At 46.8% G+C, this 27,844-nt stretch overlaps 2 long non-coding RNA genes across 3 annotated transcripts in view; one reads left to right on the top strand and one right to left on the bottom strand.

Annotated features, from left to right (window-relative positions):
* LOC309660692 overlaps window positions 1-3,215 on the bottom strand; it is a 29,084-nt gene extending 25,869 nt beyond the window's left edge. Inside the window, exon 1 of the long non-coding RNA XR_014263549.1 lies at window positions 2,184-3,215. This is a non-coding gene — a long non-coding RNA (uncharacterized lncRNA). The remainder of the gene's footprint in view (window positions 1-2,183) is intronic.
* On the top strand, window positions 1,081-27,844 carry LOC309660679. Of its 2 annotated transcripts, none has more exons than XR_014263535.1 (3): window positions 1,081-1,502; window positions 3,808-17,032; window positions 23,555-27,844. It is a non-coding gene; the product is annotated as an uncharacterized lncRNA (long non-coding RNA). The 2 variants fall into 2 exon arrangements; XR_014263536.1 differs by lacking the exon at window positions 1,081-1,502 and adding an exon at window positions 1,630-2,037.

Below are 27,844 nucleotides of genomic sequence, written 5' to 3'. Positions count from 1 at the left end.
TGGGCCCTAGGTGATCCGAGCTCCCTGGCTTGGGTTCTAAACCTCTCATTCTGCTTCCATGCCCCCTGCCTGTCTTGCGGGCTCACCTTTTCTCCAAGACAAAAGCTCAGATCATCTGCACCTCAGTCTCTTGGTAACATGTCCGACGCTGAGTGTGAGTTGATGTGAATTAGTCCTGAGATGTGGACACCCCTCCAAGGATACGGACTGAGTTTCTGGGCCTGCCAGGCTGAGAACCCAATCTTGTCACACGGTGGCTCCACCACGTTACTGCCACTCTGAAGCCCTGACGGAGCTGGCAACTGACTGTTCCGGAGGGCACTGGTCTCCCATCACCTTCTTTATCTGTAATGATATCACCCTCAGGGTTGTGCAAAGGATTAAATATCCATGCCGGGCATACACTAGGTACTCAACAAATGCTGATTCTTTCCTCATCTTATTAAACCCTATGACAAGCCTAGACCAAGAGATTGCGTGCAATCACCTCAAGGCCTGGAACCCTGCCTCCGATTGCTCTGGTTTCTCTCTCTCACTCTCCAATAAGTCCCTAGGACCTGACCTTGCCCTTGGTGGTTGTCTTATCCCCACTGGGGGTTCTCATCACTCTGACTTCTGCTCACACATCAGTCATGCCCTCCAGGTGTTCCCTGAGCCACACTACAGCTGTTACATGGCCTGGCAGCATGGCACCCACATTCTAGAGCTGCCACCTACTCGCTGTTGGAACTGGCTCTCATCATTCCCGTGTCTGGGCCTCCATTTCCCCTTTTGTGAAATAAGGGTGTTGGGCTAGCTGCTCACATGCTGTGCTTGTGTGAATGAATTATTCCATCCACCTGTTTATCCATCCATCCACACATCCACCCACCCACCCACCCACCCATCCACCCATCCATCCACCCATCCACCCACCCACCCACCCATCCACCCATCCACCCATCCACCCATCCATCCACCCATCCACCCATCCATCCACCCACCCACCCATCCATCCACCCATACATCCACCCATCCATCCATCCACCCATCCATCCATCCACCCATCCACCCATCTACCCATCCATCCATCCATCCATCCATCCATCCATCCATCCATCCATCCCTCCATCCATCTCCAGCATCTTCTCAGTGCTGCATTAGGGACTGTGGTAGAAAGAGAGAGTTGAACGGCTATGCCCCAGGCCTCCAGTCTGTCACACCCCTGTGAAGGAAACAGACCTCCGCACAACAGAGTGTACTCTCGGAGGGGACAAGCAGTTGGGCGAGATGGTACACGGGTCACACAAGGATAAGCGGCATCTGAGTGCCCCCAGCCGTGGTTCGGCAGAGTGGCAGCGCCCAGAAGTCTGTCCCGTTCCGGTGGAGATTCCTCCCTTTTCCCGGGGCGTTAGTCAGCGCCCTGAAAGGCCCGCCTCCCCGCGGCTGTCCCCCTGGTCCTCCGGCAGCGCAGCACAAAGGTCCTGTTGTGGGCTGTAGCCCAGACAGCAGCGAGCCTCGGGGTGACTCACCCTCTTGCCATTTCCTTTGTGCGGCTCGCAGGCTTCTTGCTGGAAGCCGGCGCGAGGCTGCGGGGCGGGCGGGGAGCCGGGCAGGGGGCGCGAGCGGCCACACCCACCCTCCACCCCTGCCAGGAGGGGCGGCAGGAGGCAAAGCGCAGCCTGCGGAGGGAGGGGGTCCCGATCGGCGTTCCTTGGCTGCCGGCCTCCTGAACCAACACATCTTTATGAAAACTGACCAGGGAAGGGAAGGCATGGGTGTCTCGGGGAGCCGCGTGGACTGCCGGCCTCCCGGCGGCTCCTTGGTCCCAGCCCAGAGGCTCTGACGGCAGCACGTGGACCTGCCGGCGCTGCAGGCATCCTCCCCGCCCTGGCTCAGGGCTCGGGCTGGCGTGTGGCCGGACACAGCGGCCACCTAAGGAAGAGTGAAGGAAGCCAGAGAGCTCGGCCCAGGAGCCTGAGACGTGTTCCTCCGCAGGCTAACTGCGTGACCTCCGGCACGTGTTAGAGGTGGAATTTCAGGCATCTCTCCCAACAGGTCCGAAGTCGTGGCTCCTCGGACCGTTCCCGGTCTGGCTCCTGCCTCCTGCGCTGGCTTTATCTCTGCCCACGCACCCCTTAGCTTTACACTCCAGCCGCTCTGAACGACCTGTTCTGTCCTGAGCACACCACGTTCTCACTTACCTCCAAGTTTTGCACAAGCTGTTTCTGCCGCAAAGGAAAGCCCTCTCCATCCTCCTGAAAGGCATCTGGTGAGTCCTGTCTTTCAAGCGTCAGCTCAGGTGTCACCCTCCACTAGAAGCTTCTCCTTGGAGTCCCCTATAAGTGCTTCCCCTGTGCACTCCCGAGAACCATCACAAAGCCCTGTCAAAGCGCTTACCCACCCCCCCCCCTTCTCTGCATCCCCTGCTTGTTTACAGGAGGGAGGGCACTGAAGTAGTGAGTGAATGAGTCAGTGAATGAACGGAGAGCTTGAGAAAGGAAATTGCTTCCCCCACCAGTGCCCTGTGGATGGGGACTAAGACAAACCCTACAGCAAGCCTAAGAAAATGGCTCTAATTCTGTCCTTCCTTTTACAGTTTTTAGGCACCTCATGAAAAACTGCAGGTGCTAGTGTGAGGTTGTTGCCCTGGACTAAGGAAGGATCCACACAGGCAAGGGAGGTGCATCTGGCATCAGTATTCAGGGTTAAGGGCAACTCACGATTTGTAATCCAGCCATAGAAACAAAAACATGCATGGCTGTAATGACGTTCTATCTTGGGCCAGGTCAGCAGGTGTCCCTGAGAACAGTGCAATAGGCACCTAGAAGAATCCCCACACACTCCAGCAGTTCTTTAGGATTTGTGAAGCTTTCACCATTGCTGGTCTCAAGAGGATTTGAGTAGGTGGGGTGAAGCTAATTTCTGACGCTGTTTTAGAGATGAACATACTCAGCTTTAGGGAAATTGAGTCTTGCTGGATATCCCACAAAGAGTAAGTGGGGAAAAAAGAACCCGGGTCTTCTTTCAATCAATCCTCAGAGGCTATAGGTGTCAAGCACCATAAAAATGAAAGGGATGTGTTTCTTGCCACCAGGGAGCACGCAGGCTTGTCAGAGAGACCCAAGTAGAGCACAACAAATGCTACCTTCATGATAAGTGCAAGGGGATAATGGAGTCTAGAAGAGGGAGAGGTTTGTTCTGGCTGTGAAGTCAGGGAAGGCTTCTCAGAAGAGACTTTTAAATGGGGCATTGAAGGGTGAGTAAGAGTCTCCTGAAGATAGAAGAGGATGGGGGGAGAACTCAGTGAGAGGGGACCGTGGTGGAGGAAGCATGCTACCACATGGCTCCCCCCTTTGGCACTAAGGTATTTCAATGTTTAAGCCAATGAGGGTAATAAGAGCAGATGCAGTGGTTTGTAAATTTGAAGGGCTTAGAAGTTCCTGCAAAGCACCATCCTCTGGGCCTCACCAAATCTCTGTGGCAAAGAACTGATCCTCCTGTTCTGTGGGCAACTCTCCAGATGGAGTGTGAATTTGGGAATCTTCATCAGTTGAATAGAAAACTGGGGTAGTCAGTAGAGAGGGATGAAAGGGGTCAATGGAGAATTATTTTAAGGTGGGAGATACTACAGCATGTCTTATGCTGAAGGGTACAATCCAGAAGGATGGCAAAAACAGTGCCCAAGCATCAACCTGTGGCATCGGCCTGAACCTGCTTTAACTGACATTCAGGGTCCTCTTCCAGCATGCTCTACGTGACTTAGTGGGTATGCACTTGACTCCCAGGATCCTCACCTCCATCCCCACTCTCTTCCTTTTCTCCCAGGTCCTCATCCTGTCAACTCCAGCATCACCGCTGCTGATTACTAGGAGATCAGACCAGAAATATCCATCAAGTTGGGCCTCCCCACTCCAGTCACGTGTCTCCTGGGAAGGAAACCCAAATACAAGTGGAAGGTTCCAAGGGAGATCGAGCCAACCTTCAAGTGGCCTCAGCTCCCACAGGTTCCAGAGACCCATATTTGGCAGCATCCAAGGGCCTCCTGTGAAACCACTGGGAAACAGCCAACACTTTGACTTTTAGGTCCACATTGAAGACCTATATTGTAATCTCTCTGTATCCTTCACTGCTTTTTGTAGACGTTGTTGTCTTAGATTCATTTACGGATGACAATCCAACCAATGACCAGTCATTGAAAAGCAATGCAACCCTCCCGCAAACTTCTTTCTTTTTTTTTTTTTAACATCTTTATTGGAGTATAATTGCTTTACAATGGTGTGTTAGTTTCTGGTTTATAACAAAGTGAATCAGCTATACGTATACATATATCCCCATATCCCCTCCTTCTTGCTTCTCCCTCCCACCCTCCCTATCCCACCCCTCTAGGTGGTCACAAAGCACGGAGCAGATCTCCCTGTGCTATGCGGCTGCTTCCCACTAGCTATCCATTTTACATTTGGTAGTGTATATATGTCCATGTCACTTTCTCACTTCGTCCCAGCTTACCCTTCCCCTTCCCCATGTCCTCAAGTCCATTCTCTACATCTGCGTCATTATTCCTGTCCTGCCCCTAGGTTCTTCAGAACCATTTTCTTTTTTTAGATTCCATATATATGTGTTAGCATATGGTATTTGTTTTTCTCTTCCTGACTTACTTCACTCTGTATGACAGACTCTAGGTCCATCCACCTCACTACAACTAACTCAATTTCGTCAAACTTTTTTCTTGATGAAAGGGTGGGACCCAGGAAGTCATACTGGTATCATGTACCATGGCTCCTCATCAGCTGATTGGCTCAAGAATGGACACGTGACATTGGGCTACTGTCTGGGCAAGCCCATCAGCTTCTTTTTTGAAATAATTTGAGCTGAGAGACATAGAGACTCAAGTTAGGAGTATGCTTGAATTGAAAGGTCCTGAGATATCAGGACAGTAGCTAGTACTGTGTATGACAAAGTAGAAGTCACAGCAAGCCTAAATTATGCAAGAGAGAAAAATAAGAGTCTTGCAGAGTGGTCCATCTAGTCTGCCAAGAGGAGAATGGAGTTGTTATGCAGAAAGAGTTAGAGATGAGAGATCCTGTAGTTCTTAAAGGACAGAGGGACTTTTCTGTTCCCCTGTGACCCAGTATTACTCCCTTCCTGTCCTTGGAGGTCAGTGATCGTCCCCTATATCCTTTCAGTGACCACTCTTGTCATTTAAAATTGTTTGATCCTTGTTACCAACATGCCCTAAGTAAGAAAAATAATAAAGCCTAAGATTTATTGTATGTGAATTAATCCTTGGGATTCCTTGGCTCAATTCAGCAAACATTCCATGGACAACTTCCGTGCACGAGGTTCTAGGGGCACTTTGAATAAACTTGAGACCCACTATATATCTTCAAAGAATCCCCAGACTGGAAAAATGTGTTCCCTCATACCCAGAACACAAGGTGGTTTAACATCAGCACCCTAAGAGAAATGCAGGTGGGAGGCTGGAGGGGTGGACCACAGCTGGGGAAGCAGGAGGAGCTTGATGGAAGAGGGCCTCCAAGGATGGGTGGAATTTAATATTGGGATGAAGAAGGAGGGATGGAAAATATGAGAATCAGAAGTCTGGTGGCAGGAAGGGGCATGATATTCATGGAACATGGTAAACTGAATGGCTTGGAAGAATTATGGGGTTTAGAGGAATAATATTAGATGAACCTGTAAGACAGATTTGATTGTGATTATGAGGGCCTTGAATGCCATGTCAAACTGGTTGTCACAGAATCATAAAAATGGGAAGAACCTTGGTGGTCATCAAGTCTAACTCAGGTAATTTGTCCCTATATCTCTTAAGGAAGCCACCAAGACCAAGTGCATCCCAAGTGCTTATTTGGGATATTGTCATTTCCATGGTAATGACTCAAACAACTCTTCTCTCTTCAACAACTTTTAGTTCTTTCCAGAAGGACCTTCTCACTACCAGGAAGGATCTTAGAGCTTAGGGAACCAGGCCAAAGAATTTTGCAGTACATGGTCTGAAATAGCAGTCTGTGAAGTTAAGAAACAGGAGCGGGATATTCACTGTGTGTCAGCATCAGTCACTGTGTTTTATTTTTTTTTTATTTTTTAATTTTTTTCAGCTTTAATCACCTCTTTCATGAAAGGTGATTTAACTTAATTTTAATATACAATCATTAGAAGGAAAGGAATAAGAATATTAGAGGAAAATAACAGGGTATACTTCACCAAATTGGGCGACACCTACTTCCAGATCCAAACAGCAGCTGGGAAGTCCCAAGTGACAGCAATCTGGAGCCCCAGTTGGGAAGGGGCCTGGGCGGTGCGTCCACCCCATGGGTGAGACTTCAGATTGGAGTTCTGGGGGCTTCCGTTTATAATTCCAGGCTGCAAAGGGCACTGTGTTTTAGACTTTATTACACTAATCTGCAAGGTAGATGTGACAATCCCTTTTCAGATGAAAAAATTGAAGCTCTAGACAGGAGTAGGAAAGTTCTCCAGGTCTGAGAGCTGCAAGAGGTGAAGAAGGAATGTGGCCCAGGTTTACCAGAGTCGTGAGTTTCCATCCCCCTTCTGTGCTTCCTTTAAGGCTAGACAGTCCTGCCTTCAAGTAAATATCACTCGTGAAGGAATTTCAGAATGACCTTCACTTAAATGAATGGCTGATGGCTGGAAGTGGGTGGGTGGAGGAAACAGTATAACAACCAAAGCTTCATTGCATGAATTCAGCAAAGCTCTAAACCATATATACCAGAAGTCTACAGAGACATTTGGCAAAATGGTTATGTCTTTTAAAATAATCCCAGGAGGCAATTTATAAGATGCCTTGAGCAAGTCCCCAAATTCAAAATCCCTTATCATCTTACAAACCCCTCTTGAGACCACACAGTGGTTCTGGCTTCTGGAAACAGCAGGTGTTGTTGCTTCCATGACTAACGTCATCACTTTGTACACAAGGGGAAACAGAGGAAGGAATGTGTCTGGATGGGGGACAGGAGGAGGAGGAGGCCTTAGATCCTCTCTGGGGCTCTGTCCATCTGGAACACTCCTGGAGTTAGATCGGGGTTGGGGGATGTTAGCAGTTTAGAATGCCAGGACCTTAGATGGGGGGCTGGGGAGGGAGGCTGGGAGAGCATTGTCAGGGGAGAGAAATGATCTAGAGGCGAGAAAGCCCAGGATGGGCTGATGGTAGATGGAGGGACAGGCAAACAGAGCCAGAAGAGGCCTACGAGAAGGTTGGACCCAGCCGGTGCCTAAGCAGAAAGACCAGAGAGCTTAGCACAGGTTCCCAAATTTGGGGGCACATCAGAATCACATGGAAGCTGGTTAATACCCTGGTTCCTGGGGGAATTCCCAGAGGCTGAGTCTGGGATGGGACAGAAGTGGCATTTGCGACCAGTTGCCCAGGTGATCTTAAGAGGCAGTCCTTAGAAAACACTGGCAACAAGATTTTCCTCTGTGGATGTCTGTGATCTGCTCTGTAGATTGAGAGGTTTGTCAAGGACAATTCCTACTGTCTCTGCCAACTCTGACACTGGACTTCTCCAAGGCTTCCACGCCATCTCTTTGCTCATGCTTGCAGCCCTCAGTATCTCTCTCAACACAGTCATTTCCCGTGCCTTTTAATTTACAAGGCAGGCAGGTCGTCAGGTATCTGCTCAGCTCTTGAAAAGGCCTATGGATAAAAGGCTCTAACAACTCCATCTGGTCTGCCCATTTGTGTAAGAACAAGGCAGCATCGTGTGTGTTCGTGTGGGTGTCCAAATGGGACAGAGTCCCTCTCTCTGGAGGCCACAGCTCGGGGCCAGGACAAAACCACTTCCAGGTCTCAGGTCACACAATCACACAGGATGATTTATTGAAGGAAGAAAGCTTCAAGGGCTCAAGGGAAATTAACCATGTATATTTCTCCAGCAATTATGCTTGTGCTGTCTCTTGAAAAATAGTCCCCATGCCCTGCCTAGAAGAAAAGCCAGATTCTCAGTGAATCTGTGTTCTGAAGGCATCCAGAGGGGGATGGTGTTTTTCTAACAGTGAAAGCCACACGAAAGTCTTCACTGCAGCTTTGTGCTATTCCTGCTACAGCTCCTTTCAGGGCTGACTGGAGAATCGAGGAGTCCTGTCTGGGAAAGCAGGACGGGCTGGGCCTGAAACATTGATTTCTCGTTCAAGTTTCTCAGTAAAATGTGAATGAGGCATTTTCCACTTCTTGTCCTGATTCACCTTGGCGGAATCTTTGGAGTCCCAGACTGGGGCAGAAAAAGTCTATTTCAGGTGGGCATCCAGCCAGATTTGCACCCCAAATGAATAGTGTTCTGAGCCGTTCCAGTATCAGGTGTCTCCTTTTGGCCGGGAAAAGACTCCATCCACCTGACTTCTGCTTTAGCTGTTTGCTCTGGGAGGAGCCAGGCCAGAATGTCAGGACAAGAGAATACCATAGTGCCGTGTAAGTCCTCTCCACTGGACACAGACTCAAGTGGGTGATATAGATCCATTTATACTACCCGAATTGCTAGTATATGTCAGGCTCTATGCCAGACTTTGGAGATCAGAAGGTAAATAAGACACAGTCCTTGTTCTCAAGAGTTTACAGTCTAGAGGCAGTCACAGCTGTGCAAATATCAGCTAGGGCAGGCTCTGATAAAGATGACAAGAGAGATGCAGAGAAATTGGGGAGATAGGTTCTGGCTGGAAGGCATCAGGGAATGCTTCCCAGACGGGCTGGCATTTGCACTGAGTCTGGAAGGATGACTGGGAGAGAGGTGGTGGAGGGGGCAGGGGGAGGGGCTGTTAGAAAAAAGTACTGTGGTTAGAACATCCCTGGTGCATGGGGGTACAGTAAATATTCTGGGGTCACTAGTGGGTAGATATGCAAAGAGAGGAGTAGGAGGTGAGGCTTGAAGAAAAGTCAGGGGCCAGGCCCTGAAGGGCGCCCTAAGTCATGGTGAGGGTCTAGACTTGACAAGATGGCAATGGACAGCCATCAAAGGACTCAGAGCTGGAGAGAGAGAAGTTGGATGTAGAGAGAACAGGTAGAAGATTTTTGCAATAAACCAGATGAGGAATTAGGTTGGCCAATGCTAGGCTGAGGTAATTAAAATCAAGGACAGAATCAAAAGATATTTTGGAAAAGAAAAATAATTGATTGTTTGACCATGGGGAGAGGGAGAATTTAAAGATTCTCAAATACGTGCCGAGCCCCAGTTTAGACAATGGTAGGCGGATGGTAGGATGGTTTGGTGGTTACTCCCACAGGCTCCAGAGTCAGAAGGCCTCTAGCCAATGCCTGGGTTTTCATCTTCCTAGATGGGAAATTGACCAGCTTCTCCATGCCTCAGTTTCCTCTTCTGTGAAAGGGAACGAACAAATTGCACAGTAACTCTGTCGGCTGTCACTGTATTGACAAGCCTGGTGCTTTTTGGTTTTGGTATCGGTCATTCGCCAGCATCCCCGACGGTCTGTGAATCAGACTTTACACAGGCTGCACTGTGAAGAGGGGGCGCCTGGTGCATCCCTTTGCTCACGTGGGAGGGGCTCATCCTCTCTGCTTTTACTCTCCGTCTGGAAACACATGACAATTCTGTTAAGTGCTACAATGTTTTTCTGCAAAAAAAAAAAAAAAAAAAAAAAAAGCCTCTTTTGAAAGTGAAGAGGTTTAAGAAAGTGTCATTTCTTGGTCGGAAAATGAAGCTTGATGGGAAAAAATACTGCCAGAATGGCATTTGAGAATTTGAGGTTTCCCCAAAGAATCCTGCAAATCATCCTCTACATTCTCACTGTAAAATGATCAGGGTGCTGTGATACGTGGGGTTTAAAAAACCATTAGACAACATACATGCAGAAAAAGTCTGAAAAACATACCAGCAAAGCAAACCATTATAAAAGGAGTATTTGCATAACCACCACTCAGGTCAAGTAACAGAACACTGTCAGCACGCCAATGCCCCTTCCTGTCACACCCCTTCCATCCAAAAATAACTTTCGTCTTGACTTTTATGGCAACCACCTCGCTGCTTTTCTCTCCTCCCATCACCTAAGTATGTACCCCTGGTTCCTGAACACCAAGATTTCATTTTGATTATACTTGACCTCCATACAATGGACTCACATGCATGTACTTTTCTGTGTCTGGCTTCCCTTTCTCAACATTAGGAGCAAGACCGTCCATGCTGGTGTGAGCCTGCAGTTTGCGTTTCCACCACAGCCCTGTAAAGATATACCACGATTTACTTACCCATTTGACTTTTTTTAAATAAATTTTCTTATTTATTTATTTTTGGCTGCATTGGGTCTTCGTTGCTGCGTGCGGGCTTTCTCTAGTTGCAGCAAGACGGGGCTACTCTTCGTTGCGGTGTGCGGGCTTCTCCTCGTGGTGGCTTCTCTTGTTGCGGAGCACAGGCTCTAGGCACACAGGCTTCAGTAGTTGTGGCACACAGGCTTAGTTGATCAGCGACATGTGGGATCTTCCTGGACCAGGGCTCGAACCCATGTCCCCTGCATTGGCAGGTGGATTCTTAACCACTGTGCCACCAGGGAAGCCCCCCATTTGACTTTTGATGGGCGTTTGTGTTGCTCTTTTATGGGGACTATTCTGAATGGTATTGCTGGGAATGTTCTTATCCATGTGGATACATTTCTGTTGGGATTATCCTGAGAATGGAGTTACTGGGTCACAAGAAATAGTCGTAGCTTCATCGTTAGTATATACTGCTAAAGAGCCTTACGGAGTGCTTCCACCAGTCTACCTACGTTTCCTCCAGCAAGGCCCAAGAATTCCCACTTCTCCATACTCACCAAAACCTGGTGTTGCCAATCTTTTTTAGGTTTTAGGACTAAAGTAGGTTTGAAGGGCATCCCAGACAAATAACTGGAGGTCGGTGTGCTGCCAGATCAATTCCAGGTCTAAAGAGCTATAATATTGGAAATAAGTATGATGAGTTACTTTTTCAGGGAAAGGCCCATAATTTATGCTTTAATATGCAGAAGATTGTTGCAAATCTCTGAATGGGGTTACAGAAGCTGGCTCCTTGTGGGCAGCGGCTGGTGCCAAGAGGTTGAGTTGTAAGGAGATAAAATATCTCAGAAAAATCTTTGAGAAGGAAATGGAGGCAATGATGGAAGTAATCAAAAATGCACTGAGGCAAGGTAAAAACCCTGAGGGAACAGTTCTGGAAAAGAATTCAAGATTTTGTAGCCATGTATTGCTATGGGTCCGTTGGTTTTTAACATGTATGTAAGTCCTATTGTATTGTTCTTTTACACTTGCAATTTGCCTTTCCCTCTAAAATATTGATCTGGTTTATCCATTTTAATTACTAGGTGGTATTTATTTGCACTTGAACATCACATTTATTTATCCGTTCCTATGTTGGTGGCTATTGGTAAACAATGCTGCAACATATTTTTTTGTTTTTCTGTTTTTTAAGATAGGAAATAAAATCACGCTGAAGCGAGTATGGCAATTTTGGAGGCTGAGTACAAGAATGTCTGCTATATTATTTTCTGGACTTTTCTGCATATTTGAAATATTTCATACTTTAAACATGTTTTAATATTTAATATTAACCCAAACAGGGCACAGAGAAAGAAGAGCACTTAAATGAGCAGATTCCAAAGTCTTACTGGCTGGGTTGACCAAGATGCCTTTGGAAACAACTTAGACCAGACACCCAAAGGATGGACCCGGTAGCATTTTGACAAAGACTTTAGGCTCCTCCCAAGCCCCAAAGATGGCAGCTCTGGAATTAGATGGACATGGGTGGGATCCGATTCCAGTGTTCGTAGAATGAGATCCTTGGCAAACTGTTTGGTTCTCAGCCTCTTTATCAGTAAAACTCGGGGGATTAAATCTGCCAGGCAAAGCTGTTCTGAAAGTAAACACAAACATGTACGTAACAGGCAGTTATACTCATTTGGGTTTGATGAGGAAAGCAGAACCACTATAAGTGTATAGAATAAAGAATCTGTTACAGGAATTTGACCTCCACAATTGTTGTGGAAGCTGGAAAAGTGATGATCTGAAAGGGGACACTTGGAGGATCAGAGAAAATTCACCCACCAGGGACCACAAAGCCACGCTGATAATGACTACGGAAAACTCTGCACTTGATGGTGGCCTGAAGTTACTGTAGGTCAGCAGGAAAGGAGTTGGGAAGAAACACTGGACATGAAGTGAAAGAGAACATGGGACAATCTGGAACTCACAAGTACAAAACTCAATTCATAACGGCCAGCTCAGGTCTCATGGTAATTTGCTGGCCCACAGAAGGCCCAATAGCAATAGCAATATAGAAACTTCCCTAAAGGGAGAATAATTACTTGCAGAGCATGGTACAAGTTTGCACTCAAATCCTAAAGGTTTATGCTATTACTTATGTATGGGGGACCTGCTAAAGATTCCGTAAAGCTCCCTGTCTGCCACAAGACACTTCTAGTACACATGGATCTACTGACTCTTATGTTCCATTCAGATGGCAGAGGACCTTGTGTGGCAGGCTGGATCTGTTGCAAAGTCTTCTCATTTTCTGGATCCAACTCAAAATTAGCAGCCTTTCAGTTACTCAATAAATGAGTTGAAGCAGCATGACCAAATGAAGTACAGCTACCTCCAAAATCCAGAGGTTCACTGGGCATTCTGACATTTCCCTGGAGGTAAGAGAGGCCAGATGTTGCAATTTCTCTTTCACTTTGGACAGAACATCTCAACATGTCCTCATCACTGGACTCTTAGAAATTTCACCGAAAGATCTGGCTCCTGATTTTTTGAGGGATTCATTCTCCTCCATCTGCTTACATTTTTCTTACCAAGGTATTCAGAGTAGCTGCCATTTCCTGCCCTCCAGGACCAATCAGCATAGTAGGCCTGTATGATTTCCCATGGAATGGAGAGGATATTAAGGTCCCTGGGATTTAGATTATGACAGTAGACTGGGGAGTTAATATAGCCCTTAGGCAGGACGGTGAAGGCGTATTGCTAGCCTTGCTTGCTTAAAGCAAACTGCTCCTGGTGGTCTTTATCAAGAGGAATAGAGAAAAAAAGCGTTTGCCAGATCAACAGCTGCCAGAGGTTGTGTTGACTTTCTTCAGCAGAAAAACCACACCTGGCAAAGGAGTTTCAGTTGTAGTTACACCAATTAAGTTTATGATAATCCATTGTTATTCTCCAAGATCAATTTATCAGGCCAGACAAGCTAGTTGGATGGGGATGTAGTGGGATCTCTGCATCTTTCAAGTCCATGATGGTGGCACTAATTTCTGCCATACCTACAGGATTGTGGTATTTCTTTAATCTCTTGTAAGTAGAAGTGATTCTATTGGCTTCCACTTGACTTTTCTTACCTTAATGACCCTTACTCCATGGATAAGGGAAACAATGTGGAGAGTCTACTAGTTGCTGTGTATGTCTATTCCTAAAACGAACAATGAATCTGCCCGTATGTCTCTATCCCAATACTCAGGGTCCCTTTCTCCCCAGCCAATGTCCTAACTTTAACATAAGAGACCCTGTGAGGTCATGATTTCAATTTGCATTATTCACCCCAAGATTAGACTTTGGGTTTGATTTTGAGAAATCTTGGTCCCTTAGCCATAGGAGCTACTGGTTTTCCTTAGCCAGACCTTGAGTTGGAGACTTAAAAGCCCTTAAGATCCTAATATTCTTCCTGTAAGTTCTCCAGCACACTTTGGAGCTACCTAGCAATCCTTCTCCCCGCTGGGTTTTCACTAAAATGTTCTATGACAGCAACTACTTGGTCGTCCAAAGCCTTGCCTTCTCTGGACACTTAATTATAGGTGTTACAGGTGATCATTTAAGTAGCTATTTTTCCACTGCCTACTGTGGACTACCAGTGTCCTCTTTATCACTGGCATCAGGATCATTAATACTTTAAATATAATCAGACCAGAGAACCCTTTCCAGAAAACAGAGAATCCATTCCATAAGACAATTCCAGAACCAACTCAGAGAACCCATCCTTGCGATTCTCTTCCTCATGGTTTGATCAGAGAAACAGAGCTACTCTTGATGACCCAAAGTAAAGGATTTCTTATAGGGATTAGACTTGACACTATTGCAAGAGAAGCTGAGGAAGTAAAGGTCCAGAAGAGAAAAGTTACTAACCAGGACAACTGGTGAAGAATTCTGGGGGAGACTCTTACCTCTGTGTCTCCTGGTGGTTGCGAAGTTGCTGCAGGGTTAGTCAGTCAGGAGGACCAGCTGGATCTGAAGTGGGAGGGAACAAGGACAACCCGGGACCCATGCCTATCTCTCATCACATCCAAGCCTGACAGTGTGGGTGGTCTACGGAAGGAGCCTGTGCCGTCTGCCATGGAGTTGCACACATGCCCGACCCAGGACTCAGCAGGAACTGGAGAGGCTACAGAATGGGGTCCTTCTCCACGCCAAGGAGGGGAGGGAACAGGTTCAGTGACAAGCACATGCATGAGCTGCAGTAGCACGGACCTTCAGCTGAAATGATTGTTCCCTCCCTCTGCCTTCCAAACCTCACGTCAGTTTCTCTGTGGCCAACTGGAAAGAGGGTCATACAAAGAAGAGAAGTCTGGGGAATGTCATTTGAGCTCAGCTAGACTGGTCCAGCACAAAACCACCACAGCAGTCCATATTGTGTAGCTCTTATTTAAGGAGCTCAAGCTCTAAGCTAAGGATCAGTACCTAGAGGGAGAGGTCAAAGGGACGCATGGAGAGGAACCACGTAAAAACTGGAATATGAATCAGCCTAAATTAAGACTGTCTGTGAGATTTTACTCATACAATCAGGATCTGGGAAACCCGAGGGAAGGGCAAACTTTGCTCCAGACATTTCTGTATTGACAGCGATGATAAGGACCCACCATGCCCTTGGAGAGCATTTTATGTTTTGTGAAGTGCTTTCACATCCGTCATTTCATTTTGGGTGTATTGACCTTCCATTTCATTCACTTATTCACTAAATACTTATTGAGTATCCGTCCTATGCCAGGCACTGTGCTAGGTGTTTTACGTATGTTGCCCCCAAATATGACATCTCCTGTGTATTTCACTACATCTCCGTGACAAAGGTATCATTGCTATTTTACGTATGAAGAAACTATGGCTCTAAGTTCGGAGATACAGAGATGAAGGACACCCTGTCCTTGCTCTCTGGAACAGAGGTCAGCAAACTTTGCCTGTAAAGGGACAGATAGTAAATATTTTAGGCTTTGCGGTCCATACAGTCTGTTACAACTGCTCAACTCTGCAATTACGGAGAAAAACAGCCATAGAACACAAAAATGAATGAGAGCGACTGCGTTCCAACAAAGCTTTGTTTACAAAAACAGGTGGTGGGACAGATTTTGCCTGTGAGCCATAGTTCGCTACCCTTGCCCTACAGGGTCACAGTCTAGAGGAGAGACTAATGCAAACAGCCCATGATGAGATGACGTGGTAAAGAGGATATACAAAGGGCTGGGCAGGCAGAGTGTATAAGTATCTGGGGAGCTTGGCGAGGCCTCCATGTGACCTTTCAAGAACCAGGCCTCTGTGGCCTGTATTTCCAGGTCACCGCCATCCAAAAACCAGGAAATGGCCTGCAGACAAATCAAGGCGGGATCCTGAGCTTATGTCTAATCAGAGCATGTGTGTCCCTCCTGAGGTGACTGTCTTCCTGTGAATGAGTGTGGTGTGAGGATTGTGATCTACTGTCTGCTTCCCTCTCCTGTGTTAACCACCCCAAAAGCGTCTCAGAACCCGGCGTTCCATATCCTTGGCAGCGTGAGGGCTTGGTATGAAACCACCCTCAACTTCTTCTGACCCGCAGCTTGGAAATAATACTCCCTAGTAAGCAGTCACCATTTTACACCTTCTAGAATGTCCTCTAGGTAACATCCTCAATGACAAGTCTGGCTCCTGCTGCGCCCGAGGTATAAAATCACCCTTGTGGTTGGATGTTACAAGGAGACAGACCTCAGCTCAGAACAAGGAAGAAATCTCAGAAACAATCTAAACAGCCTCAAACTGGACTGGGTTGTCTAGGGAGATGAGTTTCTGACCAGTGGGGGATTTGAGCAGCGGTTGGGTGACCGTCTGAAGGAGAGGGACTCAGGAGCCTTTCTGCCCTGCTCTCTTATTAACTAGCTCTGTGACCTTGGACACATTTCTTGACCTCTCTTAACTTTGTTTCATCATTTGAAAATGGAGATTACACATCTTTCATTTGACTGTTGTGATAATTAAATGAGAATGCCGTCCAAATTCTTAGCATGCACCAGCCTGACACACAGTTGGTACCTGCCAGCCTTACAGGGACTCTGACATCAGGTGGGGTGGAGAGAAAGGACTTCTGGGGTCTGACCTTACGGTTCTCTGATACAGATATCTAATGGGAATCCCTTCCCTTATATGACATGATTTCACGGAATCCCAGAAACAAAGGCATATGACCTCAGAGTCTGTGATCTCCCTGAAACTGGACATAGTGAAGGAATGTTTATTCAGACAAAAGGATGTTATTTGGAGGGGAAAACGATTGTAAGATTTTTATGCGGAATAGTTTTTCACATGTATAAGCCGTTTTGGTCAAAAGAGACTCCAGCCATAAAAAGTTTCTGTTTCAACCTGAAGAAAGCTTTTTGAATGTCTATATTAACAAAGCTCTCAATGAGGTTGAGGGAGTTGGGAGGACTTTTTCCTTTTATAAAAATTGTGCTTGCCACCTGTTTAAAAATATATTATCCAATGGGTTGGTATTAGAAATAGATATCTGTTTCCATTAAGTCCACCAAATAAAAGCATCTGAGTCTGTGGGCAGAGGGAAGGGCAACTTCTTTCTCTTATGCAGATGGAAAGAATCCCAAGAGACTAACGAAGCAAGAAATTATCAAAGCTGTGGTATTTACTAAGTAACTTTGTGCCAGTGCTCGGCAAGCTGCCACCACACTGTCAAGCCCCAGCGCCCTGGCTGACCGGTGCCACACAGGCTCACTGCCCTAGACGGAGGAGGCCGGAAGTTTGCTGAACCCGGACAGAAGAAAAAGAACTCATTCTGGAGAGTCCCAGCAGGTGGCGGAGCCCTTTCGCACAGTGAGCCTCTTTTGACCCAGAGCACGTACAATAGAGCTCTCTCAGGAGAGAGATTTCTTTTTCCCCCCCTGGGTTTCTTCTTGGCCCTTGGGATTTGTTCTAAACTGGCTCTGTCTGTGTGGGAGTTGTCTTGGCCTTTCTGATTTTCTTTCCCTTTGGAACTCTCAGATCTTTCCATTGTGTGCCATGTCCCTGTTAAAAGGCTGAGTCACTCTGCCTTGCAGACTGCACATTCCCTCTGTGAATCAAGGTAACCTGGCAGATGTCGGGCGGCTCAGTCGGGGAAAGGGCGCATTTATCAGCCTGTCCCGGCCCTGGGCACCCCCTCGGGAGCATTGCTGAGGGACATAGCTTTCAGATGAGAAGGTGTCTGTAAAAGGCTGACAGGAGCCGCTCAGGCCAGATGACCTTTAGAGATCTTTTCCAGTTCTGAAATGCTAAGATTTCGAAATGCTGCATGGCCCCCAAACGATGCCATTTGAGGAAGAGCAGATGGAATTAGAGATGTGTGTGACTCAGAGGAGACATCAGAGCGGCCTGGACGATCCCTGGATCTGGAAATGAAGGAGAGATTAGTCTTAGTACATGTGGCCTCAGAAGATGGAAAGTTTGGCTGGAATTTTATCACAGGATGGGACGTTACAGCTCATATAGGAAAGGAACCCTGACTTCGTAGTTAGGGGCCCAGGTATAAAGCCTGAAGACCTGATTTCGAATCCTGACCCCTAATTTATTATCATCTATGTGACCCTGGACTAGTGACCTTACCTTGCTGAGCCTTTATTTTCTTATGGGTCAAATGGCAATGATAAGACTGAGCTTGCTTCTAACATCAGGCTATTGTGAGAATCGAGTAAGACAAGGGAAACTGCTTGTAAATTCTGCAGTTCTACAGATTTAATCTTCTTGTCCAAACCCTTAATTTTATAGAGTAGATAACCAAAGTCTAGAGAGGTTAAGAAACTTATGTGAGACCAGACAATGTTGGTCTAAGGTAATATCTGATAAGGCCTCAGGGATAATTATATTGATATGATTACCAGGCATAATTATATTGATCCCTGGAAGCCCTGGGAGAAAAGGCTTTTGGGGGACCTTGGGGCCATGATGCAGCCCCAGCTTCTCAGTGGCGTTTCATCTCATTCTTAATTTTATTTTCTGATTATAAAAATAGTATGTGCTCATTGTATGAAACTTGCAGAATACAAAAAGCACAAAGAAGAAAAATTTAAAACATTTCCCATGATTCTGCTTAATTATTGAAATTTTGATATATACCTTTCTAGTCTTTTTTCTATGCATTTGCATGTTTGAACATAACCGGAATAATATTTATGCACAGTTTTGCACATTGATTCTTTTCTCACCTAACAGTTTGTTATGCACTTTGCCATTAAAATTCGTTAGACAGTGTTTAATGCTTGCATAATGGGCTGCCGGTTACATCGGATATCAAGGTTCTTTCCTAATTTTTTGCTATTGTACATAACAGTGTTGAACATTCTTGTACTCTGTACTGTTAAGTGCTGCCCCACCATTAAGCAAATGTTTCCTATAGATTTCTCTAGATGACTTTGGCCACTCTCTCAAACTCTTGTGCCTTGTCTTTTGTAAAGACTCACAAATATTAATTTGTCCCAAAGTGTTAGAGGTTTACCCTGATGACTTGAATGGTGTAGAATATGATAACACAGGTGAGGCCCAAAGCCCTGTTGAAAGTACTTGATTTAAACACATGTATTTACATTATTTATTTTTGCCCTGTGTTGTTCCCAGAGATACTTAAGGTATCTGAGTTTCACTTGCCTTTCCTGGTTTAAGTTTCAGATTAGACTAGTGGTGGTTGGTCCTCAAAGGTGCCTCCAAATGAATCTCCCCCTCCCACATCCACATCCTTAAGAAGTCCCCTCTTCTTGAATTCCCCATGACTCACTTTGGGGCAATCACACGCAGCAGAAATGATGTTGCTTGACTTGAGGCAGGTCATAGGAAGCCTTGCAGTTGTGCCCTGGGTGTCTGGGAACATTTGCTGTGAGGAAAGCCACCACACATAAGAAGTTCTCTATCCTGAGACTGTCGTGCTGTGAGGACTCCTAAATTAACCACATGGAGGGGCCACCTAGGCAGGTTCAGTTCCTTCAGCCACTCCATTTGAGGCACCAAGCGTGTGAATGAAGAAGCCTTCTTTGGTGCCCAGCCCAGTCGAGTCTTCAGATGACCCCAGTCCTGGCCTCCATCTGACTGTAATTCCAGACCCCATTGGGAACCACACACAGCAGCTGAACCCAGTCACCCTGCAGATTATGCCAGGTTTGCAGAATAAATGATGACGAGGACATGGCCCTGCTTGCCCTTGGGGAGCTCTGATCTATGGTGAGGATGCACAGGAGACAGGGACCTGAATGGATCTGGTACACAGGAATAAGGAGCCTCATAGTGGACCGGTCGCTCTGCCAGAAGATGAGGCGATGCTGCCTGTAGAGTAGGGAAGGATTTTCTGAAAGGAAGACACTGAACTGCATCTTGAAAACTGCCTGGGAGCTTACCGGTAGACACGCTGAAGGAGGCGCAGCAAAATAGAGGGAGACCCATGTGCAAAGAGACACTCTATCCTGGTTGGGGAAGAGCAGGTAATAAAACCAGTGGGAGATGCAGGACCTGATTGTGACAGCCTCATATGCTGGGTCATGAAACAGAAATTTGGCCTAGCTGAAAATGGGGAATCAAAAAAGAGTTTTTAGCAGGTGGTTACAAGATGAGATTTGCTCTTAGACCACTTTGGCTACCTTCCTTCATTCAACAAGTGTTCACTGAGAATCTACCTTTCATTGAGCCAGTAATGGTCAAGGGCGGTGATGTCCAGTAGAAATGTAATGGAAGCCATGTATGTCATTTTAAGTTTTCTAGTAGCCATATTTAAAACAGGAAAAAGTAACAAGTGGAACTAATTTTATAATAACATATTTTATTTAACCCAATAGTTCCAAAGTCTTTTCAACAGGCAATCAATATAAAAAATGTTGAGATATTTTAGGTTATCCTATTCTAAATCTTCAAAATTGGTACACATTTTACACTTTTAATAGCACATCTCAAACTTGCACTAGCTACATTTCAAAAGCTCAACACACACACACGTGGCCCGTGGCTATCGTACTGGGCAGGGCAGCTCCAGATGCAGGGGATGAGGTGGAGAGCAAGGCAGGTGAGGTCTCTGCTCAAATAGAGTTTATATTCTAGGGTTGAAGAATGGAGACTGAGAATAAACCAGTAAACAGCTAAAGCAGCAAGATTGCTCCAGATAGTGATAAGCAGGGTGGAAAAGATGAAAGAAGTAGAACGAAAACATTAAACTATGGTGGCGCACGCCTGGCAAGCAGCTGGTGGTCAGGCAATGCCTTGCTGTGAATGTGACCCTGATGCTGACACCTGGGTGCCAGGTGTATAAAGCTCTCAGGGCAGAGCCTGTGAAGATCTGGAGGGCGCCGTGGAGGGAGGAAAGCCAGAGAGGCGGCTACTGCCACAGTCCAGGGAGGCACAGCCACGCTCGCAGCAAAGGCTGCAGCAGCAACGGCTAAAGAGAGAGGATGAACCAGGGAGATATTTCAGCAGTTGAATGTACAGACTTTGTGACTGACAAGAGGTCTGGGGGAAGGAATCTGGAAGATGATCAGGACTTGGGCTTGGCTGATCGAATGCATCAACTGGTATCTTCCCCTCCACCCCAGGGGGTGAGTAGAGGGGTAAGATATGCATTCACTCTGGGGCGTATGCTGAGTTTTGACTTGCCCGTAGGATAGAGGAGTGGAGATGCTCAGTGTTAAAGTTTACAGAATTCTCACAAAATTTTCCTTCATACCCCTCTAATCAGTGAGGGGAAAATCCCTGCTTTTCATCCTAGCTCTTAATGGTACCTTGGACAGGCTTCATCATTTTCAGTTAATTAAATCTCAGTCAAGTGAATGTATTGATACTAAAAGCCATTGAATTGTACACTTTCAAATGGCTAATGTGGTGAATTTTATGTTACAAGAATTTTATCTAAAAAAATAATAATTCAGTTGAACTTCCTTTCATTTATCAATCCCTCATCTGGTTCAGAGGTTTACCTTCCCCCAGTGCAGGCTCTCCTGGAAGGATTTATGTGGGGAAGGGGCAAGGCCAGTTCTTTCCAGCCTCCTCTTCCTATTCCAGGCCTCTCTGTTTATGAATTGGTGCAGGAAGGAGAGCCCAAGGAGGTGAAGGTCATTTTGTGTTTCTGGCCTCAGGTATGGTAAGGAGGTATCCCTGGCCTCGCTCTGGTTCTTTGAGCTGCTGGTGGCCTCCACCAATACGGTCGTCTCTGTGGGAAGAGTGACTGCTATTTTCAGCCCCATGTTGGTCCCTCCAGGTACAGAGCATACCCTCGGACCAGGGCCCTGCTGGTAGCCTCCCTCCCCAGTTCCCTCTTTGTGAGGGGGCCTCCCTCACTGGGCAACTGCTGGGCAGCCCCGTGACTATTGTCCTTTCCCCGTTCTGCGTTTGCTCATTGGGAGCAGCAGGAATATATAGACTCACACTCAGAAGGCTGCAGGATACGGGGGTGGGCGGGAAGGGTGCCTGTTTCTCTTTGCAGGCTTAGACTCCACAGTCTTTTCTAATCCCTGTTGGTATCAGCCAGTCTGGTAAGGCCAGAAAGGAAGTGGGCACTGTCTGTAGGCTCACAATGAGATATCTGTCCCCTTGCCTGAAGACACCCCAATCTCTAAGAGAGATGCTTGTGGAGACCCCGTCTCACTTGGCCTTAGAGTTTGATGTAGCCCCCTTCTTTCCCCACAGTGCAGAGAAGGAGTCTGTCTCCTGGAATGAGGCCATTGATTCCCCACCCCCTTCCCCTTGCCAGTCTTTAGACAAGAGAGGGGTTCCAGGGTGATGGTTGGCTACCCTTAGTAAGGCTCGGGCAGGGTTCTCAACCTCAGCCACCCATTAGCATCACATGAGGAGCTTTTGCAAAACACCAATGTGGTACAACTATTTTAAAAACTGTTTGCCATTATCCACAGAAGCTGAATGTATGCGTGTATCTGAGCAATTCCACTTCTACATATAGACTCAGCAGAAAGGCATGCACATATGTGCCAAGAAACATGCACAAGAATGTTCGTAGCAGCACTACTTGTAAGAGCTAAACACTACAAACAATGCACATGTTTATCAAGAGTAGAATAGTTATGTATATTGTGTGGATAGCCAGACAATGGAATACTATACAGCAATGAAAATAAATAGCAACTACCCAAAACAACAGGTGAGTCTTACAAATAAAATATTGAATCAAAGAAGTCAGACACAAAGAGTTCATACTCTACAATTCTGCTTCTACAAATATCAAAAATAGTCAGAACAAATATACCGTGTTAGAAATCGGGAGAGTCTTACTCACCTGGGGAGGCGGGGCTGAAGGAATGTACAGAAAGTTTAAGGCTGCTGGCAGTGCTTTTTCCCTTCAAGGTAGGTGGCAGTAATGTGTGGGTATTCACTTTGTGAAAATTTGCCAAGATTTTTATATAATTTTTCTGATGTATATTATAATTAAATTTAAAAGTTTATTTAAAAAATACCAGTGCTAATGTTGAAGAAAAAGTCAAAAAAAAAATACCAGTACTGGGCTCCCTACCCCCATGGACTCTGATTTCACTGGGCCTGCGGTGGAGCTCAGGCTTCTCAATGGATTCAAAGTTCTCCAAGTGACTCTAATGTGAGGTCAAGCTGGAGAATAACCAAGCTGTGCCTGGTTACTGATCCCTGTCTTTAGATGTGGGGAACTTGGGCTTGCTATTTTCACCCACCAGCCAGTCCCATGCAGCACCTGGTTACAGGATAGGAACTGAGGAGACAGAACACTGAATTCTGGAGGTGCAGAGCACTGAGTCATCGATGAGCATACAGATCAGTACTCCTGAGAGTGAAGGGTTGGGGTGCTGGCTAGAGATTGCTTAGAGTGATGGATCCAGGCACTAGGGTGGATAGGACAAGAAATAAACTGGGAGAGAGCTATAGACTTAGAGAAAATGGGGGGACCAAGGACCTGGACATCTGGATGAGGTTTCATAACAGGTGCAAGAAAGGTCAAAGAGTGAGGCACTGGGAGAATAAGAGGTTGTGATAAGAGCATGGATTTGGAGGTTCAAAAGCCCCAGAGTAGAGCAAAGCGGGAACATCACTCCTGGCCTTGCTCTCAGTGTGACCTGTTCTCAGTGTGGCTCAGGTGAAATGCCTGGCTCTCAGGTAATCACATCCAGTTTGTAGTGTCCTACCAGAACAACCTTTGACCCTTTCCTGACCCTCTCACTGGCTTATCAATACAGTGGCTCAGTCCTGAATGTGAGCTCCAGTGTTGCCATCAGCCAGGGGGTCAAGCTTGGTAAATGGCTCACCTTAGTGGACTTTGGGTGAAAAATTGGGGGCTTCTGGTCAGATTAAATTATTTTTATTTTTATATTTTATAATTATTTAATTTTTATTATTTTTCATTTCCAACAGTGCTCTGCGGAGACCCCTGGAGTCCCCCTGTAAGCAGGGCAGGTTGAGGTGATGGGAGAAGAGAGCTGTCAGCCCCACTTCTCTAGATTTAACTGGAAAGATGGTCTTTTAGTTGTTTTACACACTGGATTCAGCAGCTAGTAAAAGCTTGAAGACCAGGTATGTGATTATCATTAATGTTCCTTCTAATCTAAGGATCTGAATTCCCTCCATCTCCTCAGTTGGGCAACAAGTGAATTAGGACTCCTGGGTTTACACCCTTCAGAAGCTCCCCCCACCACCTCCATCTTCTCCCCCCTCCCCACCAGTTCGGCTGCAGAAGGAAACACATGTGCAGGTGCCAGAGAGGCTGCCTGAAGACAAGTGTTCACCAAACACAGGGGCCCCACGTCAGAGCACTGCCCTGTGTCCAGCCCCCCGGGAGGGACCTGCTTATTCTCACTCTTCCGCAGAACAAATGGAAAAGAAGATGGGACCCTTGTAAAGGAGGAACAAGGCTGGTCCTGGGAGACTGACTGGGCTTGTTTTTACTTTAGAAAAGGAAGCAGGGCCAGGACTTAGCAGGGTGGCCCCAAATGTCCCCAGACTGAGTGGGGAGGAAACATTTTGAGCCACCCTCAAAAAGTGTGCTGTTATTTCAACTTCCAAAAGCAAAATTACGTTGTGGCCCACTAAGGAATGAGGTCACCTGTTCACAGACCCACTTGTGGAAAACATTCCTACATAACATTGCTTGGCTCCTTGGATTTGAGAAAACAGACACTGAGGCCCAGAAAGATGGTCAGAGCTTTGCCATGTGCTTGTATCCAAGGTCACAGAGCTAGGTAGGAGCTGAATGTGTGGTCGGTGGGAAGAACACTGTCTCTGGGGTCAGACAAGCCTATGACTGATCCAAATGCTGCTGTGTGACCTTGGGCAAATTCACTAACCTCTTGTTTTCTTATCTGTAAAATGGGGATAATAATACCTACCTAGCAGGCTTATTGTGAGATAGTGAGAAAATATATATAAAATGCCTGACACAAAATGGTGCTCACTGACTAGTAGGTGTTATTAGAATAAAGTGTAACTGCCTATAGATATACAGTCCCCTTAAATGAGAGGTGGAATCACAATGAAAAGGCTGTGTTGGTCACTGTCTGGGTGTCACTGGGTACTTGGTGGAAATACGACCCTTGGGTGTGATGTTTCTCTGGAGCTTGTCTTAATGGCTCAGGAGAGAGTCTGTCTTCTTGTCCTTCATGAAGTTTGCCCTGGTGGCTTCTTTCCCAGTTGTGGAGCAGCTTCTGAATGAACCACTGGGGAGCCTCCATCACCTGGGGAAAGACTGCGGCCGGTGATCAGACCATAATCTTGCATTCATTCATTCATTCATTCATTCAACAAGTATTTGAGCACCTGCTTCATGCCAGACACTATTCTAGGTGCTGGGAGCACAGCAGTGAAAAAATAAAATCCCTGCCTTCATGGAGCTTGCATTCTAGAGGATTCTAAGATTTCTCAGGAAAGTGGTAACAGGGCTGATGCCAGGCTCTGAGGCCCTTCTGTTCCCAGGCTCTTCCCTTATTGCCACAGACCCTGCAGCAGCGACTGTCTCTATTTCTTCTTCTGTAGTTATGGTTCTCCTGCCCTAAACCATTCCCCTTTAACTGGGGGGAGTTAAAGCAAAACAACAATCATGTTTAGAAGCAGGAAATAGGATACTTTGTTCAATGTACGATAAATTAACGCTTTATAAGTCTCTTCTCTAAAATGCGCCCCACACTAATTAAATTAAGTTGCTTTTGCCTTGTGCCTGTTGCCCCTGCTGAATTTCCTTCTGAGCATGACTGGTCTGCATCAGAAGGGCCCCCTCCCATCCTGGGGCCCAGGTTTTGGGGGTGTGTCTTTTACAGCAAACATGGCACCCCTGACCCCACCCTCTTTATCACTTGACTCTGGCTGTGAAAAGAAAGAGAAGAAAAGTAGGTTTGTTTGGCTTCTTTTCTGAAGCCAACAGGGAGAACAAGGCTTGAAACAAGAGGAGGCTGCATTTGGGGTCAATGGTTAACCAGTCAGATTAATAAATGCTAGAAGGAGGAAGAAGCCAGTGAGGAAAGAGGCAAGAAAAAATGTCTCCCCGTAGTTCAATGGCCAACTAAAGTTTACCAAGATCTGTGACCTGTGGTTAAAATGTCCCCAGAGGCCAGCTCTCATCTGATTCCCACCTGAAACGCCGCTGCCTTTTAGGAGGGCCACCTGACTCTGCCCTCAGGCTCAGCAGCCCCGCGCTGACCCACGTCTCACCAGTCACACAGAACTCACTTCCCTGGAACCGCCTACTCTGTCCCCCAACACAGCTTCCACCCAATATTTAGAATCGGATAGAGAGCTTTGGGCCCGGTAAGAACTTTTGGCTGATGTGAATCAGGACAGCTGGGCTTTCCTGGCCTCTGCCCTGACTTGCTCTATGAGTTTTAGCAAATTGCTTGCCCTGTCCATGCCTCCGTTTCCTTGCCGGTATAATGACAGTGTTGGCCTAAAACAGTGGTTGGAAAACTCTTTCTATAAAGGGTCAAATAGTAAATATTTTAGGCTTGTGGGCCATACACACAGTTGGTGTCTGTCTCAATTACCCAACTCTGCCATGTAGTGTGAAAGCAGCCATAGACAATATGCAAATGAATGGGTGTGGTCGGGTCCCAGTACAGCTTTATTTACAAAAACAGGCTGTAAACAAGATGGGCCAGTGGGCTGTAGCTTTTGGAGCCCTGAACTAGATCTCTAAGGAGCTCATTGTGCTTTGCAATGAACAAATATCATTTAACCCTGGATTATGTTACAGAGAGAAAGTTCAGGTCCAGAGATGCTAAATGACATCGCCCAAGCCACCAAGTATGTTAGTGGCAGAGCTGGAGCTAGAAGTCCCTTGGCTCTAGTCCACTGTGGCTCTTGATTCTTCCCAGGGCAAAGCACAAGCTGTTTTGGGCAAGTGGGAGTTACCCCAGGAACTGCTCTCCCGATGTTGCTGGGTGCAGGGGAGTGGGAAGCGGTGCTCTCTACCTGTTTCAGTGAGGGCCCCAGACTGAATTCAATGAGATAAAGGACACCACAGGAAGAAGAGGGTGGGGAGGCAGAGGATACTATGCTGTTCATTTTGAATCTGGGGGAACTGAGGTTTAGGAGAGCCAAATCTGCTTCCAAATCTGCACATGTTAACCTCCTTTTCACCCAGATGGTGCTGCAGGGAGGAAGGCCCCACCAGTGTGTGCTCTTCTTGTGTGTCTAAATGTTCCACCAAAGGGAGATCGGCTCCTGGGCCTGCTGTTCCGTGGCAGAAGCGGCGTGGCTGGCCCAACGCGGCTGTTTATTGTTACGCTTCTGTGACATGCTTCCCTGCAAACAGCCTTGTGTAAATTTGTTTGGGACTTGCTGTTCCTTGGCTGAAGACCCAGCAGCTTTTACGATGTGAATCTGTTTTCCTCTTTGCCCCCAGCCTTTGCTCTCTAGAGGGGAGAGGCCGTGGATAAGGTCCAGTGGGGGTGGGGTGACACCTCTTTCACTCAGAATCTCAGAGGCCCCGCGGTGCAGCCACTGTGATTCCCTTCCCCACATTCTGCTCTCCACTCCCCACGTGGACCCCTTGACAGGACCCTGGCCACGGGTTTCGGAGCAATAATACTCCCCCATCACCACCGCCACCACGATGACTTCTGAAAGTGAGACAATGCACCCCACCCATAGTCACTGAGCTCCAAGGAGCAGTCCCAGGGCTGTTTGTTACGATAGGATTTTGCAGCAAAATTTGCATGAAAGAAGTGAAGCTTGGGAACCGGTTTGCCACAGAGATTTTCTTGCCAGATGAAGGAGTAGGATGTTCAGAATTGGCTTCGGCACGAGCCTGGATTGGGGAGCTAGACTGGTTCTGAGGAGTCAGCTACAGAGGTCTCCCCCAGGAAGGTATATGAGGTTCATGGTCAGCCCACGTCTTCTGGCTGCAGGATCAGCTCAAGATGATCTCTACCTGAAGTCATAGACCTTCAGGCTAGTTTTGGAGGCTGTTGAAGTCATGAATATGGGGTCCTGCATGTTGAGATCACCCAAACCCACCCTCACGTGCCTTAAGACGACCAACGATGGTCAGAGTCTGAGTTCTCTGGGTGGCTGCTTCTCTGGGCCTCTTTCCCACTGTTCCCACCCGCTCCCCCCACAATCCTGCCAAACACAGCTGCAGCAATCCCTGACCCACCTCTGCTTTTTAACACCTGCTTTTGCTGACAGTGTTACCTTCTGCTTTGAAAGCCATCACTC

This window comes from Balaenoptera physalus, assembly GCF_965194825.1.
Source record: "Balaenoptera physalus genome assembly, chromosome: 4".
Taxonomy (NCBI): Eukaryota; Metazoa; Chordata; class Mammalia; order Artiodactyla; family Balaenopteridae; genus Balaenoptera; species Balaenoptera physalus.
The sequence above is the reverse complement of the archived record's forward strand: the minus strand, read 5'-3'. Positions and strand labels throughout refer to the sequence as shown.